Source organism: Bombyx mandarina, chromosome 26 (assembly GCF_030267445.1).
Source record: "Bombyx mandarina strain Sakado chromosome 26, ASM3026744v2".
In the NCBI taxonomy this organism is placed as follows: Eukaryota; Metazoa; Arthropoda; class Insecta; order Lepidoptera; family Bombycidae; genus Bombyx; species Bombyx mandarina.
In genome coordinates, this window is record NC_143232.1 from 828,476 (window position 1) to 847,973 (window position 19,498).

Here is a 19,498-nt window from a genome sequence, read left to right on the forward strand (position 1 = left end):
ATTACGCATATTTTAGCAAAGTCGTCAACAGAAATGGATATTTTTACTTGTAAATTAGTGATGTTTATAAAAATGTTCAAGTGCATGCTTCATTTTAATAGTAAATTAAGTAGTGCAATAATGTAATATTCATTATGAGTAGAATTACTTTCATAACATTATAAGTTAGGTTAGTTTTCGTTATCATATTAACGAAATTCGCAGGCCAAGTGGAAGATCTCAAAAATGTAACAGAAGAAGCTATCGATTATTTCACAAACTGTAAATTTAAATTATAACCACGCAGTGTAAACGAATGCCATACGATAAATAAATAAATATATTTATCCTATAGTTGTTAGGAATACATTGTGTACTTAGCACATTTATTTTGGTTAGCCGTGCGGACATAGATCTTTTACTTCTTCTTTTTTATGTATCTTTTTTATTAGCTTATAATGTGTATTGCGTGCCTTATAAATAAATAACAGGCAGCATAAGCAAGTTTATTTTGATTACACGATATTCTTTCTTCACCGTGGAGTTCATTCGTGAACATGTGCTATGTATATATTTCATTTGATAAATTAGTACCTGCCTTCGGGATACGAACATACCAGGCGTTTTATTTTTTAGGCCATGACGACTTCAACTTTTTTCACGTATTTTTTTCATTATTTAATCTTTAATTTACATTCGGTTCGCGAAGCTAAACCACTGGTGCTGAATGTCAATGACGCATACGTCTTTCGAAGGAAGGAAATTTATCGAAATTTAATGAAAGTTAAAAAAAAAAGTTTTTCGGTCACGTTGCGAGGAAGAAGGGTGATAATCTCGAAAAACTACTAATCACCGGTAAAGTGGAATGAAAGAGGCCAAGAGGGCGTAGTCTCCCGCGCTGATCCGATCAAATAAAGTCGACATTCGACTCCAGTTTCAATTTTGCTATCCGCTGCGCAGAGGACAGGTAAGAATTGTGGAACATAGTCCGAAAAAAAAATGCTCCGTAAAGGTCACGACCCTCAGCATCGAGGAACGAAGGAAGGAAGGAACGAAAATAAAAATTATTTAACAGCATTTTTCTCGGTTCTTCGCAAGGCGTAAGCGTAATTAAAAACTAGTCTTACGGTTTCATTTCACAATTTATTGTTTTCATTTTATTAGTCGTCCGTAACGACCAAAAGCCGTGAAGCATTGGAAACGTTGCTAATAAGAAAATGAAAATAATAAATCCGGGATTTTAATCGTAAAAGTCTTTTTTTAATTTTGCTCGACGATACGCTTTAGAAAAATCTTTTATCGCGACCGAGTATTTATATATATATACCTACTAGCTGACCCGGCAAACGTTGTGTTGCCTTAAATAAGATTTCTAGGGATATCTACTGTAGAAAAAAATACCTCATTTAATCACATAATACCTCATTATAACAAAAAAAAAATTATCCAAAAAATTAAAATAAAAGTTTGGGGTGGACAACCCTTATGACTTAGGGGTATAAAAAATAGATAGTAGCCGATTCTCAGACCTACTGAACATACTATTGATACACAAATAAAACCAAAAAAACATGGCTGAAAAATGTATTGTATAGCTCTCAAATATATTAAGTGTATAATCTATGATGTATAGTGAGTAAGTAAGACAGGAGACCGGCTTCGTCCTCATCCCTACTACGTGATGTTTTCTGGATGAGTGGTGACACCTGGCGGGGATAACTGATCGATTGATAGTTGATCAGTAGTCGACCGGCGAGGGCGGGAGATCAAATTGAATTTTAAAAAAATCATAATTAAAGGAACTTGAAATTATAAACTCTGAATAAGAATTTATCGTACTACAATAAAATTATAATATTTGATTGCCATCTTGCAACATTATTGCGGATCTGTGCATAGAATAAATAAATAAATCGGGATGGAAAAATAGGGGCTAATCGTATAAGAGTGAAATTGAGAGTAATATGATTTTTTTAATTTTAAATCATGACAAAATAAATAAATAAATCTTGCCAAAAAAATTAAAGTTCATAATTAACAAATAAAAAATAGGGGTTGATCGTAGAGGGGTGAAAATTTCAGAGTAATATGAATATTTTTTATTCTAAATCATGACAAAATAAAAACAAAATTCTCGTAAAAAATTTTAAAGTTTTTAATTAGCAAATAAAAAATAAGGGTTGATCGTAGAGGGGTGAAAATGTAGGGTTGTATGTATTTTTGTATGTTTTATCATGAAAAAAAAAACAAAAAAAATTGTCTAAAAAATAAATAAATAAATTTATATGATATAAATGGTGGTAGGACCTCTTGTGAGTCCGCACGGGTAGGTACCACCACCCTGCCTATTTCTGCCGTGAAGCAGTAATGCGTTTCGGTTTGAAGGGTGGGGTAGCCGTTGTGACTATACTGAGACCTTATATCTCAAGGTGGGTGGCGCATTTACGTTGTATATGTCTATGGGCTCCAATAACCACTTAACACCTGGTGGGCTGTGAGCTCATCCACACATCTAAACAATAAATTATAAAAAAGTCTTACAGCGCTTAGCTGCTGTTTTATTTTACTACATTATTTAAATGACATAATATAATATTGATGAAAGTAATTGAATTCTATATTTGTAACGCAGCTAAGCAATAGTTCAATTTTGAACATAAGCTTACCTACAATATTTTGATTTATTATGTTATTGAACAGCATGCATACAATTGTTTTCTGTAATATTTCTTAAAATATAAACAAAACGTTTCAATTTTCTCCAGAAAGCGTATTTTTGCGTACGTATTTATATTTGAAATTATCGAAATAAGAAAGTAAAAGTTTCGTTTTCGATTTGACGCAAAAGAAATTAATTGACAAACGTAAAAGCGAAGGGATCATCCGTTTCGGGTAAAATAAAACCTTTTTATAGATAGTAAACAAGAAATCGGTCAAGTTTCGAGACGAAAAATGCTATAAAATTCGTAATTTTACGCGGGAAACTCGTAAAACGTACGTATACGGAGCTACAGAGTTTATTGAGTGGCAAATTACTCGTATTTCAGTAAATTACTTCAGTTGTTCGAAGGAAGTAAGTACCTAAGCAGAGGAAGGAATCATTGCCCTGTTTGTTTAACCACAGACAAACAATCACAAATGAAACATAATATATTTTGTTTCAATAATCTCATCATAACGCAATTATTATATGTCAAATTTTAAATTGTCCTCTATCATACAAACATTTTATGGTCACAGAATAGAGCACAACCAGCGAAACAAACCTCTATGCGTTCTAATATTGTTTTCTTAATACGCTTCCATGCGATTTGGACACGGCGGAGCACACGCTCGTCGCCTGCCCCGCATGGGAGGGGTGGCGCCGTCTCCTCGTCGCAAAAATAGGAAACGACTTGTCGTTGCCGAGTGTTGTGGCATTTTCGCCCAAGCCCTGGCCCTCTAAGTGTTTCGAGTCTCCCTCACATGTCGGCCTCAGTTTCACCAGGACAGATGGGCGAGCAAAGGCTCAGCCAGGAGGGGTGGGACCTGCCAACAGCTGCCCGAGCGCCTCCGAAGGAGACCTAACAACTCAAGAGTAGCTGCTTCGCGAATGAATCTACTACCGGATCGGAATCGCGACCCGCTGAGAAGATCCGGCGAGAAACTCAGCGAGCTGATTCATGGGTTAGGTTGCACGGCGAACTCTTTGTCGAGTTCGACGAGTACGGTTACCGAGGTCCCTAAGCCTGCTCCTAGAGCTGAAGGCGTCTAGTGCAAAGGTTATTGGATCTGATGGATCCGTAAGGACGTGTCTAGGGCGTCGACGGTGACTGGCTCCTGCATGATCAGGATTCGGGGAGTAGTCAGCGGCGGCTACGATAAGGCGATTATCATGACGCATAGCCTTATCGAAGTACCGTTCCGACGCTGACTTCATGTATTTCTGTATAGATTCGAGGCCCAGGTCGTCGTGTAACGTGCAAGCTGCTCTGCACTCGTTTTATGCAAGAGCATCCGGGTGATGGAAGGCCGGCTATCCTCGACCCACGCTGGTTCTGACCCAATGGGGTATTCCGTAGGATAGACCATTCTAACCGGTGCCATCTAGGCGGGCTTCAGATAGCCTGCCGACCGAGGGGACTGGTGGTCGTGGCGCCGAAGACCGCCAGTCCGGCGTCCCGAGGGGAGAGTGATGGGAGAGATGTGCTCCGCACTAAGCGCTTCACTGTCCCCCCTTTACCTTTTCATGAATTCTGTCTCATGCGAGGTTTGGATGCTGGTTGTTGAGTGACAGGAGGTTTTAGTCGGTTCAACTCCGACATGCCCCGCTCTCCATACCAGTGGAGGGCGGAAGTCCGGCGATTTCCTCCTGACCAAAAATAATAATAATAATACGCTTCCATAATCTTAGAACGCCATTTTTACGATCAACGTAATTTTTTAAAATACAATAATTTTATAACTTCGCGCTAATTTCTTGGCCGGTATCTATGATATAAAAAGAAATAGTTGTTAATTCGGATTGATCTTTAATATTTTAAACTATATATACATATAATTAATTGAATAAATTCCAACGAACAATTACTTAGAGGAAGAACGGAAATATCGATAATCCGGAGCATATGCCTTATGAGCTTAATTCATTTAGGTCAATAAGAGAAAGCCGAAACAAAACTTAAAAAATGGTATTATACAATACTGTGGCTAGTTTCGAGCGAAAACTCGCGATTCCATTAACAAGTGACCCTGAAATTTTAAATCGACACCAGTAATGTATAATTCGGATGTCACCTCCCTTTGTTATTTTCGTATTCTCCCTGCTTCAAATTTAGAACTGAAAGTACCTACTGATTCTCGGAAAACTTTATTTTTTTCCTTTTTTATTACTGACTGGAATAAAATTATTTTGGCTGTTCGACAAATAGCCTATTTTAGGAACAAATTCATAATTTTTAGATCATAGGGCCACTCACTGACAACAGTCTTTGAAGTCGTCGTGGCCTAAAGGATAAGACGTCAGGTGCATTCGTATGTAGCGATGCACCGGTGTTCGAATCCCGCAGGCGGGTACCAATTTTTCTAATGAAATACGTACTCAACAAATGTTCACGATTGACTTCCACGGTGAAGGAATAACATCGTGTAATAAAAACCAAACCCGCAAAATTATAATTTGCGTAATCACTGGTGGTAGGACCTCTTGGGAGTCCGCACGGGTAGGTACCACCACCCTGCCTATTTCCGCCGTGAAGCAGTAATGCGTTTCGGTTCGAAGGGTGGGGTAGCCGTTGTAACTATACTGAGACCTTAGAACTTATGTCTCGAGGTGGGTGGCGCATTTACGTTGTAGATGTCTAAGGGCTCCAGTAACCATTTAACACCAGGTGGGCTGTGAGCTCGTCCATCCAACTAAGCAATAAAAAATAAAGTCTAGTCGGATAGTTTACATCTATAATTGAGGAAGTCAAGTCCAACCATGAGACCATGACGGAAACCCAGAAAACAAATCCATTTCCAAAGAGCTTAAGCTTAAGAATTTTCGTCAGCAATAAATTTTCTTTGCACGCAAAGATGTTAACGGTTCTATCGTATTGGTAAACTTCAAGGGAACGTTTTTATCAATCATAATCTCGAATCACAAAGGGAATAAAATCGGGCTGTGTGTGGGCGACGCGTGGCTTACGTCACAGAAATATTATCGACCGCCTCTCGAGAATGTCGACTCATTTTATACAAATCCGAATTCATATCGAGGATAATACCGCTTCCTTTGTAATTTGTTTTTCTTTGTATTTTTTTATTTTTTTATTGCTAGATTGGTGGACGAGCTCACAGCCCACCTGGTGTTAAGTGGTTACTGGAGCCCATAGGCATCTACGACGTAAATGCGCCACCAACCTTGAGATTTAAATTCTAAGGTCTCAAATATAGTTACAATGGCTGCCCCACCCTTCAAACCGAAACGCATTACTGCTTCACGGCAGAAATAGGCAGGGCGGTGGTACCACCCGCGCGGACTCACAAGAGGTCCTACCACCAGTAATTACGCAAATTATGATTTTGCGGGTTTGATTTTTATTACACGATGTTATTCCTTCACCGTGGAAGTCAATCGTGAACATTTGTTGAGTACTTATTCCATTAGAAAAATTGGTACAAGGCTGAGATTCGGAGATCAGTGCATTGCTCAACACGAATGCACCGGACGTCTTATCCCTTAGGCCACGACGACTTCAAAACTTTTTGTAATTAAGGGTGCATTTTATTTAGTACTAGCATCAACAGTTCAAAGTCACGACCATACGCAATGGAGATTACAATTATGATTTTTTATTCGAAGCGTTCTTCTGAATTAGACATATTCATTTAATATCTCAGATGCAGACGCTTCTTCCGTATACCCCTTGCTTCTCTGTCGTGCGAATAAAGAAATGTAAATTGGATTTGAAAAAGATGTTTATATTTCTAAGATGTTCTATTATAGCAGAATGTGTGTTGAAAAAATTTTGAAATCGTCGTGGCCTGAAGGATAGGACGTCCCTTGCATTCGTATCTAGGCGATGCAACGCTGTTCGGATCCCGCAGGCGGGTACCAATTTTTCTAATAAAATACGTACCTACTTAAAAATGCTCACGATTGACTTTCACGATGAAGTTATAACATCGTGTAATAATAATCAAATCCGCAAAATTATAATTTGCGTAATTACTGGTGGTAGGACCTCTTGTGAGTCCGCAGGAGTAGGTATCACCACCCCGCCTATTTCTGAATAATTCGGCAGAAATAGGCAGGGCGATGGTACCTACTCGCGCGGACTCACAACAGGTCCTACCACCAGTAAGGTGTAAGCTTACAAGTAAGCTACATCTTATTTTGTTGTAATTTTCGGCAAGAGGTCCTACACAATAATCGCTTGTTTTTACAATTGAGTTATTCGTTCTCCTAATATTTATTTTAAAATAATTTAAGTACATACGTAAGTTCTTTAAGAAGCGACGCCATTAAAAACCGTTCTATTAAAATACTTTTGCGTTTCATTCTAGTTATGAAGTCGTCGTGGCCTAAAGAATAAGACGTCCGGTGTATTCGTGTTGAGCAATATACCGGTGTTCGAATCCCAGGCGGGTACTAATTTTTCTAATGAAATACGTACTCAACAAATGTTCACGATTGACTTCCACGGTGAAGGAATAACATCGTGTAATAAAAATCAAACCCGCAAAAATTATAATTTGCGTAATTACTGGTGGTAGGACCTCTTGTGAGTCCACGCGGGTAGGTACCGCCGCCCTGCCTATTTCTGCCGTGCAGCAGTAATGCGTTTCGGTCTGAAGAGTAGGGTAGCCGTTGTAACTATACTGAGATCTTAGAACTTATATCTCAAGGTGGGTGGCGCATTTACGTTGTAGATGTATATGGGCTCCAGTAACCACTTAACACCAGGTGGGCTGTGAGCTCGTCCATCCATCTAAGCAATAAAAAAAAAATAGTTTTATTTCAAAAGCATTTAGAGTATGCGATTGAAAATCTAGCTGCGAATACTTAGCTAACAAACAACCGCCATCTACGTCATATCCACGTCGCGATTGCCTTTCAAAGGATCATTGAACCGCGGAGTCGAGGACTCGCAGCGTGACGTCACTCCTTGACTTCAAATGGAGTTTGATTCTATTGGAACGCGTCTGTTTGTTCATTCTAAACGTTATGAAAGCACGGCTTGTTTTATGTTTCTGCCGTGAAGCAGTAATGCTTTTCGGTTTGAAGGGCGGGGCAGCCGTTGTAACTATACTGAGACCTTAGAACTCATATCTCAAGGTGGGTGGCGGCATTTGCGTTGTAAATGTCTATGAGCTCCGGTAACCACTTAATACCAGGTGGGCTGTGAGCTCGCCGACCCGTCTATGCAACAAAAAAAAAAAATTGACGTTAAGGAATCTGAAGTATAATAAATATAGCTGAGAATCTGGGAACAAATCAAGCACAGTCATCCGGTCCCAAGTAAGGATTCTCTGTGTTATGGATACCAGAGACTGACCTACGTACGTACATATGTCTATATACGTTTAAATATATACATATATAGACAATAAGAACGCAAATAAAGAGCAAATAAACCTGTCCATCACCCATGTGGGAATTGAACCCGGGACCATCGGCGCAACAATCAGGAGCGCGAACTACTGCACCATCGAGGCAGTCCAAGTATTCCTTATAATTTTTATATTCTAAGGGACATTTCGACCTTTAGAAATCGGTTGTGTTCTACCTAAATACCACCTGCGTTAGAATATCAATAGTCTAGTGTATTGACTCATTTACTTTAAAGACCTTTTCATTCATAGATTACGTGGGTGATACATTATTTATATTTCTTTGTCGCATACGCGTTAAGTTGCAATATCAGTTAATTTGACGTTACGAAGGCCTTTGTTTCTTTATTGCCCGTTCAGGCAGACAAGTATACGGCCTATCTGATGATGAGTGGTTACCGTCGCTCATGGACATCAGCAATGCCAGGGGCAGAGCCAAGCCGTTACTTACCCTTTCTTTCCTTTCCGTTCTCAACTCTTCCCTTTGATTAAATGTACAGCAGATATACCATTTGATGATTGAGCAACGTGTTCGCGTTTTAACAATTCAACAGCATTTACACCTTGAGTTGGGCAGCCGATAATGATACAACAAAGTTCAATGTTATTAATTAGACGTAATTTATAACCAACTAGCTGACCCGGTGCCTCAATCGATAAATAAAATACCTAAACTTTTGTATAAAATAAACTTAAAACAAACAAAAGGAATCCGTCCGACGGGGGACACGTCAAAGGAAAAACAAAATTGTTATTTTTATTCAATTCCGAGTATTTTCATATTTATCTAACCTTTTAAACCTTCTCTGGACTTCCACAAATAATTCAAGACCAAAATTAGCCAAATCGGTCCAGCCGCTAGCGAGACTAACGAACAGCAATTCATTTATAGCAATTTATTATAGATAGATAGATAGATTTCACTATTCGTGACAGGAAAGATCGAGGGAAAGACACCGCGCTGGTGGTCGTGGTTCGATCTAATCCGCACCACACTAAAATCCCTATTCCATGAAGCCCTTCACGGGGCTAACGATCGGAAACGCTGGAAAGATATGACAAAAAAAAAAAATCCTGTCTAAAACATGATAGTCATGACCATAGTGAAGATAAGACGCGAGAAGAAACAATTTAAAAAATAAATAAAAAAACATGTAAACTCAATACTAGCCGTAATTTATAATCAATTTAATATTTTAAAAGAAGAACCAGGAAACTGAAGGATTCCCTAGCCGGTGGCATAACAAATTCCCTTTGAAGGGCTCTTTTGACTTCTTAATAATGTTTCACCCTTTTTAATTGTAACAATAAACTAGCCTGTCAGCGTAGCTTGGTTTAATTAACGTCAGGCAAGAAAGAGACGACGCGTTTTTATCGGTTTGCTTTTTTAGTTTAGCAGTGATGTTCTTAGGCAAACTTGATGTAAAAAAAAAAGGTCTAAGATCAACTACGCGGGGATTATACTGTCTTCTTCAACCCGTGTCCACCCAATGGTGAGTGTAGGTATCTTCATATGCACTCCATTCTTTTCGGTCTCTTGCCTTTTTTTATTGCTTAGATTGGTGGACAAGCTCACAGGTGCTAAGTGGTTACTGGAGCCCATAGACATCCACAACGTAAATGCGCCATCCACCTTGAGATATAAATTCTAAGGTCTCACGTATAGTTACAACGGCTGCCCCACCCTTCAAACCGAAATGCATTATTACTGCTTCACGGCAGAAATAGGCAGGGCGGTGGTACCTACCCGTGCGGACTCACAAGACGTCCTACCATCAGTAAAAAACTTTCGTGTCCAGTTATTAAAAGCTATTTTGTCCAGATAGGGTGATCCATTGATTGTCTGCTTATGTTACGACGTCCAGTACGAGGTCTCCACTCCAGTACTTTTGTGCCCCACCGATCGTAAGGGCGACGGCATATTTGGCCATCCCACTTCCACATTGCCCGACCAATCACTTCGGTCATGTCAGTCAAACCAGGGTGGTTTGTGCGAGCTTTTTAACGTTTTCGATAGCGTAAAAGTTAACTCAAATTTGTGTGCAGTTGGAACAGCGCCCCTAGCGGCAAACGTAGGCAAACTTTCCAACTCCATCGAACCCTAGCAAGAGCCGTACTTCGTAGAATCTACCACCGGATCGGAAACGCGACCCACTGAGAAGATCCGGCGAGAAACTCAGTGAGCTGTGTCTGAGAGTTAATTTACTCGTCGAGCCCTTCGTCGCAAGCGACGGGTTCGACGAGAACGGTGACCGGTGCTAAAGTACCTAGAAGCACCGAGATGACGTGTTTTCGGCGACGTCGACTGCTTTCCATTCTGTAATATTCTCCATACAAATTTGAGTTAACTTTTACGCTATCGAGAACGTTAAAAAACTCTCACCAAGCAAACAGTTCATCTACGGATTTTGGTATTACGCGTACCCTATCCCGTAGAGAAATACCTAAAATACCACGTAGCACCCCGTTCCATGGCGTGACTTGCAGTTTGGTCATAATTTCCTTTGTAAATTATATTATAACGCGTTCTATTTTTAATGGTACGCGCGTTTTGGTCCGCTAAATACGAGGCTCGACTGATTGAAGAACTATCAACAAAATGACTAACAGCCTGACTCAGAGTACGGCAACGTGAACTGTATTACCTGAGTCTTACGATTGACAGTGTATTATTAAGCTACAGTGTACTTAGTTCGTTCGTTCTTTGCTCAGCGTAACCCAGTTTCGAAGTTGTTGTATTAATATCAGCTCTGTAAATTTTTGTCACGACGGAGGTTGATCGTTGGACGCTTTGAGCCTCCTACGTCACACAACTATCTTCATCTAGAGCACCCATCGCGACTTGATCTTCCCCGCACCTCTTTCCGCATTGACTTACCGTAAAAACAGGGAGTTCGTACGTAAAGTCTCGGGTCAATCATAACAAGCCAGCGTCGGTACACACACAGTTAAAGCCAGGCAGCGATCGATAACGGACGTGTTCTCGAATTACGTTAAACATATTATTTACGGAGTTGGTTATATCGTCAGTTGACTAGATTAAAGTCAAACGAGAATTAATGTAATAAAGCTTAAATGTTGAACGAGATTTGATTAGATAATGGTGTATTGGGAGTATCATAATCAAAATGATATACTAGTCCCAAGTTTTTATTTTTTTTTATTGCTTAGATGGGTGGACGAGCTCACAGCCCACCTGATGTTAAGTGGTTACTGGAGCCCATAGACATCCACAACGTAGACGCGCCACCCACCTTGAGATACAAGTTCCAAAGTCTCAGTATAGTTACAACGGCTGCCCCACCCCTCAAACCGAAACGCATCACCGCTTCACGGCAGAAATAAGCAGGGCGGTGGTACCTATCCGCGCGGACTCACAAGTGGTCCTACCACCAGTAATTACGCAAATTATAATTTTGCGGGTTTTGATTTTCACTAAACGATGGAAGTGAATCGTGAACATTTGTTGAGTACGTATTTCATTAGAAAAATTGGTACCCGCCTGCGGGATTCGAACACCGGTGCATCGCTCAACACGAATGCACCGGACGTCTTATCCTTTAGGCCACGACGACTTCATACGACTTCACGATATAATAATCATTGAGAGACATTTAAATAGCGTAGCAATGGTGTAGCCAGGATTAGGAAACTGCGACCAGACGTAGCGTGGTATTGCGTAGCATGCTGTATGATATTTAGTAATGAAAACAGGAGGTCAAATCGAAATTTTATACGTATCTAAAAATATTGTAATCACTAGCTTTTGCCCGCGACTTTGTCCGCGTGGAGTAGTTAACAAATAATGCTTTATTTTAGAATAAATTTGGTTAGTGTTGTTACTAACCTTATACTCTTTGCTAATTAGGATATTTTTACTTGTCAAAAGTGAAGTCAGTCGCACAATAAATGTCGTTGCAACCACACACAGTTTTTCTTTACAGATAGTACGCAAACTAAATTGAACCCTAATTACATCAAACAGTTAGCATAAAAAACGTTATAGTGAAACAACCTTAACATATAGACATATGCTGTCGCGGACTTTTTTTTAGATCTTTTAATGGGGAACAATTCTGTCATACATTATTTTAGCGAAACTTTAACCGTTTCTGCAGCGCACGCAGCGGTAGCTCTCAAAAGGGAAAAAACCCGATTTTGAAACATTATTTATTGATGCTCCGCTTGTATTGGTCTTAGCGTGATGTTGTATAGCCTATAGCCTTTCTCAATAAATGGGCTATCTAGTACTGAAAGAATTTTTCAAATCGAATCAGTAGTTCCTGAAATTAGCGCGTTCAAACAAACAAACTCTTCAGCTTTTTAATATTAAAGTATAGATTAACGAGCATTTGACTAGCGTAGTAATGGTGTAGCTAGGGTTTGGAAACTACGACCAGACGTAGCGTGGTATAGCGTAGCATGCTGTATGATATTTAATAGCGAAAACAGGCGGCTTCAATACCAGAGGGTAGACAGAAATAATTTGCTTACTTCAGTAGAGCGTTAGAGGTTAAAAATGTCGAATAATGACCGCCGGAAGATGTAGTGTGAGTAAGCTACAAAGTGGACTGATGATCTGATGAAAGGCGCGGGAATGCGGACAGCATAGGATCGGTCATTATGGCGGATTTCGAGGGTTACGTTCAGCAGTGCACGACTATAGGATGATGTCAAGATTTGGAGCTATTACGTGTATTAGGGATAACACACAAGGGAGCCAGTGTGTTATGCAAGAACATTCGGGTGATAGAAGGCCGGCTATCCTCGACCCGCGCTGGTTCTGACCAAGAGGCGTATTCCGTTGGATAACCCCCTCTAACCGGCGCCATCTATGTGGGCTTCAGATAGCCTGCCGACTGAGAAGGCCGGTGGTCGTGGCGCCGATGACCGCCGGTCCGGCAACTCGAGGGGGGGGGGGGGGAGTGATGGGAAAGATGTGCACTAAGCACTTTCCCCCCTTTGCCTTTTCATGAGTTGTGTCTCATGCGAGGTTTGGACGTTGGTTGTTGAGTGACAGGAGGTTAATACTAATAGAATAAAGCTGAAGAGTTTGTTTGTTTGTTTGTTTGAACGCGCTAATCTCAGGAACTACTGGTCCGATTTGAAAAATTCTTTCAGTGTCAGATAGCTCATTTATTGAGGAAAGCTATAGGCTATATAAAATCATGCTAAGACAATTATAGATTTTTCTGGATTTCTTCAGGATCTCATCATCAGATCATAATTATTACAGGACCATTCGGCAAGTCTACCCTTTTGAACAAAAAAAAAAGGAAAAAGAATTATCAGAACCGGTTCTAGCATTCTCGGGAAATCGGTGAACATACATAGATAAAAAATTATGGTCGAATTGATAATTTCCTCTTTTGAAGTCGGTTAAAAAGCGTGATTTTAGTACCCTAAATAGCTCCTTAACATTCTATTATTCAAAAATACTTTCACTTTCTACGTAAATGAAGTCGCGGGTAAAATTTAGCGTTATGCCAAAGTAACTATTCCACGCGGACGGAGTCGCGGGCAAAAGCTACTTTATGCCCTCTGTTACTCTTTTTATTGTGTCCCTTGGATAATTAAACTAAAGTTTTCTTATTTTATTTCGCACTAGCGGCCCGCTCCGGCTCCGCTCGGGTCTTTAAAATATTTTTTCAACGATATTTGACGTTGTTTTGTTTTAAAAATAAAAGAACACTTATTGCGGCATAACTATAATAGTTAGACATATGCTGGCGCGGCACTTTTTGTAAATAATAATGTGTTCTACAAAGTTGTAGTACATTATTTTATTCTATCATCAATAGTTTTTGCAGGGCACGCGATTTAAAGAATGTTTTAGGTAACTTTTTTACACGTTGGGTTACATTATTACGAGGAGTTTTAGTAAGGATCCCTAATTTTTTTCAACAAAGATTATATAGCCTTGTCACTCGGGAATAGTGTAGTTTCCAAACAGTGAAAGAATTTTTCAAATCGGTTCAGAAGTTTCGGAGCCTATTCAATACAAGCAAACAAACAAATCTTTCCTCTTTATAATATTAGTATACTTAGTCAGGCCATAAATACTGTTACAATTAAAAATAAAAATAAAATCTATTGCAAATAACATTTATTATTTTTACAGTGTGTTAGTTTAATACATAAATATAAAACAATTTAAAGTATAAAAGGCTTATTCGAAGTGGTCTCCATTGGCTGCAATACAGTCCTTTAAACGTTCAGACCAGTTATCAATAGAAGCACGCACTCTTTCCATGAGAAAAATTTTCACTGCCAATCGTACGGATTGTTTTAGGGACTCCAAATTATCATGGCGTTTAGAGCAAGCCGTACTCTCTAAAACTGACCATAAATCATAATCCAGCGGATTAAGATCGGGACTAGACGACGGCCAGTCTTCAGCTCTGATGAAGTCCGAAACGTTCGTTTCCAACAAAGTCTGCGTAGTCCGAGCTTTATGACCTGGCGCCGAGTCTTGCTGGAAGGACCATTCTTGATTATTGAACATGGTGTTGTTAAGGGGCTTCACTACCTTCTCAAGAATGGTATCTTGATACACTTGTGCCGATGTTTTGATACCCTTTTCACAAAAGTATGGCTCAGTCACTCCTTCATAGCTAATACCCCACCAAACCATCACTGAAGTCGGAGTGTCCGCGTTGCACTCTGTCGACTAATTGGGAAGCTTCCTTAGAGCTTTGAACATAAATACGGTCATTTTGTTTGTTAAAATGTTGCTCAATTGTAAAAAAATTCTCATCCGTAAACAAAAACATTCTATGACCTCCCTTTGCGTACCGCTTCAGTAGTTGTTTCGATTTTACCACCCTATTCTCTTTTGAATTATCAGTTAAGAAATAACCATTACGTCTCTTATAGGCTGCAAGTCCAAAGTCATCTTTTAAAATACGCGACATGGTTCTAGGATCTTCATCTCCCGAGATAATTTATTTTGCTTTCGGACAAGATTTCTTCGAATTCTTTCCCTTACTGCTTTGCTTGCTTTTTCGTACGAACACTACGTGGACGGCCAGATCTTTTTCTGTCACGTACAGAGAAGGTCTCATTGCACCTATTAATAGCCCGGTACACAAACATTTTACTAATACCAAGCGTATGGAGAGTTTTAAAAATTGCATTTGGCTCCATACCTGTTTTGTGTAATGCAATCACAGCGATTCGGTTCTCTTTATTACCCCACTCCATTTTAATATCGCAAAATATTGTACAATGTATTGGCGCCAAAATGAGAAAACTCAATGAGCAATCATATAAAAATGACAGATTCCAAATTCAAATGTAATATTTTGTTTATTTTTAATTGTAACAGAATTTATGGCCAGACTAAGTAGATACACGCCAACCGTGTAGCATTTTGTAATTGCGTGTACAAATACATCGGCAATTATGGAAACATTAAAAATAAACACAAGATTGGGCCGTAGCTATTTAATCCGTGACCGAGGCCTAATTAATGTTTCCTATTCGAGCCCATTACGTTGGACGCGTACGGTAGAAAACCGAAAATAAATCAAACAATATTTTGCTTACATTAAACAACAACAAGAATTAAAAAGTTTGTTAGCGGAATTGTTTTGAAGGTTGATTTATTCAGGATACATTGGATTTGTAATTTGACGTGTGGGCTGGAGGGCAGCTATTTTTTTTTAATGTTTAGTTTATGTTTCGAGTTTGCTACTAAAGGGTTATATATGTATCTTTATAGTTATATAAAAATGAATTGCTGTTCGTTAGTCTCGCTAAAACTCGAGAACGGCTGGACCGATTTGGCTAATTTTGGTCTTGAATTATTCGTGGAAGTCCAGAGAAGGTTAAAAAGTAGATAAATATGAAAATGCTCGGAATTAATCAAAAATAATAATTTTGTTTTTCCTTTGATGTGTCCCCCGTCGGACGGATTCCTTTTGTTTGTTTTAAGTTTATTTTATACAAAAGCTTAGGTCTTTTATTTATCGATTGAGGCACTACGAAGTCTCCCGGGTCAGCTAGTCTTATATAAAAGTAATCTACAAATAAATTGTGCACGACAAAATGCGAAATTATCATAACATTCAAAACGTTTCGAAATCCCTCCCTATTTATATCACAACAAGATGAATCCGGGATCTCGTCGGAGTCCCGGCGAACCCTTCTAATCTATTTACGTCGTCCACGATATTGTCAACCATTGAGACGATTACTTGACATTCGTTTGTCGATTTCAAATCGAGTTTGCCTTTTTGTGTGTGTGTGTGTGTGTATTTTTTTAAATCTTATTGATTTTTTTCGTAGGTTTTGTAACCGGAAAATACTGGTATGATACTGGCATCAGGTCAAGTTGCAAGGTTGTCTGTCTGTTTACTGCGAATCTAATGTGCGTTCCATTTTGGAAGTCGTCGTGGCCTAAAGGATAAGACGTCCGGTGCATTTGTATGTAGCAATGCACCGGTGTTCGAATCCCGCAGGCGTGTACCAATTTTTCTAATGAAATACGTACTTACCAAATGTCCACGATTGACTTCCACAGTGAAGGAATAACATCTATACTAATATTATAAAGAGGAAAGATTTGTTTGTTTGTTTGTTTGTTTCGAATAGGCTCCGAAGCTACTGGACCGATTTGAAAAATTCTTTTTCCATTAGAAGCCGACCTTGTCCCTGATGAACATAGGCTACTTTTTTTTATTTTATTTTTTGGTTTCATATGTGTTTTAATGTTTCCGAAGCGAAGCGAGGGCGGATCGCTAGTCGTGTAATAAAAATCAAACCCGCAAAATTATAATTTGCGTAATTACTGGTGGTAGAACCTCTTGTGAGTCCGCACGGGTAGGTACCACCACCCCGCCTATTTCTGCCGTGAAGCAGTAATGCGTTACGGTTTGAAGGGTGGAGTAGCCGTTGTAACTATACTGAGACCTTAGAACTTATATCTCAAGGTGGGTGGCGCATTTATATTGTAGATGTCTATGGGCTCCAGTAACCACTTAACACCGGGTGGCCTGTGAGCTCGTCCACCCATCTAAGCAATAAAAAAAAAAGAATGCGTCAAATTCGAATTCAACATACCTTCTTAAAAATTCGTAATTCTTTAACATCGGATCAGCTATAAGCTCAATTGAGAATAATTTACAACAAAGAATGTATCTATGTGCTTAGTGTGAGTTTTTTAAATTCTTTTCAATTCGTTTGTCGCTAGGGACGCTGTTCCAACTCCATACAAATTTAAGTTAACTATTACGCAATTTAGAAGTTAAAGAACTCGCACTAAATACAAAGAGGATTTTTTTTTTTTCCACAGGACAAAATCGCCGGATCCCCACCCGCACGGCAGGTGGGGTATGTGGGAGCAGAGGATAGTTGAGGTTTGACAACCACCACCCACTATATATTGGCCGTATGTTAGTCTGTGTACAAAGGCAAAAAGGATGATTTTTACTTTCAAACTCTAACTTTTACGCGTTTACATCGTTATTCCTTGCTTCTCGTTAAATCAATGTCCTACGTTTAATTTGCATTTTACGGTTTTCGTGGTCATCACGGACGACGTCTGGCCAATGATACCTACGATTCTCAGTTTAAAAAACAAAACGCGATATTAAACCGTATAAAGTTTTGTGTCTACGACTAACAAAGACAGAAGATAATATTTTGTAACTCTTTCAAAAATAGTTTCGTTGTGTATAAGTATGTACGTATTTTACATGCTTTATATTAGCTTCACTTGTATGTATGTTTATATGTTTGTAACTGACTCCTTTAGTCGAGATTTTGACCCACTTTAAACGGCCAGATTTCATTCAAATTTTGTAGATTTATCGAGGACCGATGACAATACACTAATTTGATAAGATTATTCCATTATTCAATTTGTAAAATAAGATTTTTGCCAATTTATATAATTTTTATGTATAGTCGATAAAACAGGAATTGGTGTTAAAGTACTTAATAGTTTTAAAAATACGCTTTTATAGAAAATTTAACTTAAAAATCAAAATAAATAATAATTTAAAAAAACTAACAAAACACGCTTTATATAAAATTCAACTAAAAAATTGATAAAAAAATGTAATAAATTTAAATTGAAAATAGTGTAAAATTTATTTTATTTAAAAAAAAGCGTGGGTTGCTTTTTAAGATATTATTGAAATAATAATTCTTCTACTCATATCTATCAGAAAAATATTGGTAACTAATAACACCTTGCACCCCATGCTTTTTTTACAATAAAATATATTTCACACTATTTTCAATTTAAATTTATTAAAATTTATTTTCTATTTCTTAGTTGAATTTTATATAAAGCGTGTTTTTTTAGTTTTTTTAAACTATTATTTTTAGATGGAAAACCTAAAGAAATGAAAGTCGGTAAAATACACGCGGCAATTTTCCGTCCGCGGCGAGACTCCAATCAACCGTAAAAGCTCAACGCTACATAAGCGCGTAGAGAGGCTCGTGAAAGCCCCCGCTCGCTCTATTCGGGTAGTAAATTCATATTTTATGTCGTTTTCATTTTTCTTTGAAAGACGTTCTTCGCTATGAAGAAAACGTATATATCTTTCTATTGGGTACACTAGTTGACAATTTTATAAGAGAACTAGCGACCCGCCCTCGCTTCGCTTCGGAAACTGTAATTTATTATTGATTTCGCCACTATTTAATGGATGTTATTATAGATATAAACCTTCCTCTTTAATCACTCTATCTATTAAAAAAAACTGCATCAAAACCCGTTGCGTAGTTTTAAAGATTTAAGCATACATAAGGATATAAGGACAGAGAAAGCGACTTTGTTTTTTTGTATATGTAGCGATTTGAAGCTATAACTTTGTACACGCGCCGGAGTTTTTTTCTTAGCTTCCTACCTATTGCTATTTGTAGTCGTCGTGGCCTAACGGATAAGACGTCCGGTGTATTCGTGTTGAAGCGATGCACCGGTGTTCGAATCCCGCAGGCGGGTACCAATTTTTCTAATGAAATACGTACTCAACAAATGTTGACGATTGACTTCCACGGTGAAGGAATAACATCGTGTAATAAAAATGAAACCCGCAAAATTATAATTTGCGTAATTACTGGTGGTAGGACCTCTTGTGAGTCCGCGCGGGTGGGTACCACCACCCTGCCTATTTCTGCCGTGAAGCAGTAATGCGTTTCGGTTTGAAGGGTGGGGCAGCCGTTGTAACTATACTTGAGACCTTAGAACTTGTATCTCAAGGTGGGTGGCGCATTTACGTTGTGGATGTCTATGGGCTCCAGTAACCACTTAACACCAGGTGGGCTGTGAGCTCGTCCACCCACCTAAGCAATAAAAAAAAAAAAAAAAAGTGGCTAGCAAAGCCCATGGGCATCAACAAGATAAAAGCCACCGCCCGACTGGAGACTCGATTCTCAAGTCTCAGTTCTGTTGTAGAACGGTTGCCCGTCTTTCAAATCGGAATGCTTTGCT

General features: G+C 38.9%; 1 protein-coding gene and 1 long non-coding RNA gene across 2 annotated transcripts in view; both read right to left on the bottom strand.

The window, feature by feature from the left end:
- The window catches only part of LOC149499748 (uncharacterized), a 143,827-nt gene that overhangs the window by 21,755 nt on the left and 102,574 nt on the right, over positions 1 to 19,498 (bottom strand). The gene's annotated exons all lie outside the window — the stretch shown is intronic.
- The window catches only part of LOC114252996 (putative sodium/potassium/calcium exchanger CG1090), a 51,691-nt gene that overhangs the window by 21,755 nt on the left and 10,438 nt on the right, over positions 1 to 19,498 (bottom strand). The window lies entirely within an intron of this gene.